The sequence below is a fragment of the Mus caroli genome, chromosome 8, assembly GCF_900094665.2.
Source record: "Mus caroli chromosome 8, CAROLI_EIJ_v1.1, whole genome shotgun sequence".
Taxonomy (NCBI): Eukaryota; Metazoa; Chordata; class Mammalia; order Rodentia; family Muridae; genus Mus; species Mus caroli.
This window is the reverse complement of record NC_034577.1, coordinates 117,588,540-117,592,613: the sequence shown is the minus strand read 5'-3', so window position 1 is coordinate 117,592,613 and position 4,074 is coordinate 117,588,540.

The window sequence follows — 4,074 nt, the reverse complement described above, 5'->3', positions numbered from 1 at the left end:
TGGAAAGAGAGGCCCATTGGACATGCAAAGTTTATATGCCCCAGTACAGGGGAATGCCAGGGCCAAAAAGTGGGAATGGGTGGGTACGGGAGTGGGGGGGAGGGTATGGGGGACTTTTGGGATAGCATTGGAAATGTAATTGAGGAAAATACGTAATAAAAAATATTTTAAAAAAAGACTTTTTTTAAAAAAGCTGTTTTCCAAAGCCTGGTGGTGGCCACGCATGCCTTTAATCCCAGAACTCAGGAGGCAGAGGCAGGTGGATCTCTGAGTTTGAGGCCAGTCTGGTCTACAGAGTGAGTTGCAGGACAGCCAGGGCTACACAGAGAAACCCTGTCTCGGAAACAAAAGTTGCTTTTCTCAATATTTATTTATTTATTTTTGTCAGCAGACTCTTGCTGTGTCTTACACTCAAGATCCTCCTGTCCTATTCTCCGGAATTCTGGGATCCTAGGCATAATGCCACTATGCCCAGCTTTATTTAATTTAAATTTTACTAGCATCCTGTGGTAGTTTGAATAAGAGTGGCTTTCACAGGCTCAAAGAGTTGAATGTTTGGTTATTTGGGAGAATGTCTTACTTGAAAGGATCAGGAAGTGTAGCCTCATTGGAGCAAGTGTTTCTCTGGAAGTGGGCTTTGGGGCTTCAAAGGCTCAAGCCAGGCCCGTGTCTCTTCCTGCAGCTGCCTGTAGAACTTTCAGCCCCTTCTCCAGCGCTATGTCTGCCCGTGCGCTGCCATGCTTTCCACCATGTAAGTGCTTTTTCCTTTATAAGAGTTACTGTGGTCGTGGGGTCTTGTCACATCAGAAGGCAGTGGTGAAGACACACAGCAGGGATGAGCTAGGTTTGGCTGTGACATCTCTGTGCATGTGTGGGATGTGGTTTGGTCCTATTCAACCCACTAAGACCCTTATTTATTCTGTTCCCCCGAATCTCCTTCCTGTCCTCCAATAGCCCAGCTTCTAGTGAGCTATTTCTGCCTTTCGTTTCTCTGTCAATCTTTCTAGATTCTCCCATGTGAGGAGGGAAATAAGGCTTTCTGAGTCTGATCTATTTCATATCACAACATGACCTCTAGCTCCCTCCCACCCCCATTTCCTGGCAAACAGTACAGTTCCATTGTTAATGGCTCTATAATACTCCATATATATTGAATATATGTATATATACATACACTCCATTCTATATACATACAAACTCCATATATAGAGAATATATATTATATACTCCAGGCTATGTATATATGTATGTATTAGTCAGGGTACTCTAGAATCACAGAACTTATGAGTAGTCTCTATATAGTAAGGGAATTTGTTGATGACTTACAGTCTGTAGTCTAGCTCCCTAACAATGGTCAGCAGCAGCTGTGAATGGAAGTCAAAGGATCTAGCAGTTGTTCAGTCCCACAAGGCAAATAGGCAAAGAAGAGAGAGTGAGTCTTTCTTCTTCCAATGTCCTTATGTAGGTCTCCAGCAGAAGGTGTGGCCCAAATTAAAGTTGTGTGCCACCACGCCTGGACCTGGGACTTGCTTTCTCCCAGATGACCTTGAGCTCAGAGATCTCCCTGTCTTAATCTTCTGGGATTCATAGCCACTGTGCCTCAAGATCTCCATGCTGAGATCCAGGTCAGAAACTTGTATCTCCCAGCCTCCGGATTAGGATCATTGGTGAGCCTTCCAATTCTGGATTGTAGTTCATTCCGGATATAGTCGATTTGACAACCAGGAATAGCCACTACAGTATATGTGTATGTGTAATATATAATACTATATATGTATATGTGTAATATATACTATATATGTACTATATAACACTATATATACTATATATTCCAAATATAGTATATATACATTTAGATATACACACACATGCGCACACACACACACATTTGATTTGTTTTTTGAAGACAGGTTCTTTCACTGGCCTGTAGACCACTAGGTATGCAAGGCTGGCTGTACTGACTGAGACATCTCTCCAGTCTCCATATGGTTTGTTTCTGCTTTGGCTCAGGACTCTAGACTGATGAGGAATAGGCTTCTGTTGTTGTCTGTAGGTTAACACAGGCTTTTGTAGTCTGTAGGCTTGCATGGGTAGGCTTGCAGAGAGAGAACAGTGTCTGGGACAGCAACTGCTCCAAAACAGTGCCTAGCATGCCACAGGGCCCCAGACACTTGCTAGTTGTCTTAGTGAGGGTTTCTATGGCTGTGAAGAGACACCATGACCACAGCTACTCTTACAAAGGAAAACATGTCATTGGAGCTGACTTAAAGGTTCGCAGGTTCAGTCCATTATCATCATTGAGGGAAGCATGGCAGTATGTAGGCAGACATGGTGCTGGAGAAGGAGCCAAGCATTCTACAGCTGGATCTTCAGAAAGCAGGAAGAGCAACAGCAATGGACTTAGCTTGGGCATATAAAACCCCAAAACATACTTCCTCCAACAAGACCATGCCTCCCAATAGGGCCATTTCTTAAGCAGTCAAACATGAGCCTATGAGAGCCATTCTTTCTCAAACCACCCCTCTAGGGCACCAAGGCTCACATTACTTCATCTTTCCTGACATCCATACCATTCCTAACCCTGTGAGTCTGAGAAGTGCTAAGACCCCACACCGTGCTGCTGGAAGGTGGTCCAGCCGAAACCATCAGTTAGTCCTACAAAAAACAACCCCAGGGCCTCCTGATGAACCCCTCTCGTTAGAGAGCTGTGTGTAGGTGCTGAACAGCCTGGCCCTGCTCATTCACCAGGATGTTAATATTTCCCACGCTGTCTGCTCAAGGCATAAAATAAATTGCCCAGAGAGTACTCATGCGGTTTGCTGATTTTGGATTTTCACTGAGAGCAAACAAGATCAAGCATGCGTGTACCTCCACATTTCCCTCCAGGCACTAGGCTCTTCCTTGCAAAAAGACTTGAATGGGTTCTTAAGATTCTCTTCCTATCCACTGCCCTTTAAAGCTTTCATTCAGACCACCCCCTTCTAATTCCACGCACTTCTAGAGACCCCTGCTGTGACCGGGTCTCTCAATGGATGAGATGCTCAGAACTTTTTGGGTGCCATCAGAACTTGTCAGGAGGTAGAGCTTTGTGTGCACTGGGGGGGGGGGGCAGGGAGAGTGGTCTTCACTGTTTCCGTGTGTACATATATTTGTATGGATTGTGTGTGTGTGTGTGTGTGTGTGTGTGTGTGTGTGTAGGTATATGTGTGTGCATATGCACAGAGGTCACAGGAGGGAGGCAGATGTCTCGCTCTGGCACTACTGAGACAGACTCTTGCTGAAGCTGGAGTTGTTAGTCTGGCAGCCAGCAAGCCCCAGTGATCCTCCTGTCTCCACCCACAGAGGAACAGGGTTACAAGTGGACAATGCCATATCTAATTTTGTTATGTTTGTGCTACTATTGAAACTCCGGTTCTCATATCCATCGAGTCTGTCCTTTCTCCAGTCCTGTGGTCTTCATAGAGCAGGCTCGTTGGGGAGCGGTCATTTCCAAGGCAGCCTCTAGGTGGTGCTGCTCAATCACATCTTTGCACTGAAAAGACATGCAACTAGAGCACCCTGGGCTTGAGTTAATGGCCACGTACCCCTCTCCCATTCCAACGGTGCCCATCTTTCCCCCAAGGCTAGGAAGGTGCTGGCACAGGGGAAGGTAAGAAAAGGGGTTGTAGGTGGAACTGCCTGTCTATCACAGTTAAGGTGCACAGGAACAGGGCCATGGACAGATGCAGAATAAATTTGCCTTGATCAACTGCTTCATATAGAAAAGTTAACTATTGAACTGGTCCATTTAGCTAACAAAATAGCCTTGCAAAATGGGTTTCCCCCACTTCTTCAGAAGCACCATCTCCAAATGTGGCTCCTGGTGATGAACACCTGTGACCCCAGCCAGCACTCAGGAGCTGGAGGAATGGTGATCAGAGATTCAAGGTCATGCTCAGTTACAGAGTTTGAGGACAGCCTGGGCCGCACAGAACACTGTCGCAGAAGTTGGCAGGGTAGGGGAAGAAGAGGAGGAAGAGAAGGAGAAATAGGGGAGATGAGAGAGGAGGAAAGGAGAGAAGAGGAGAGAAGAGG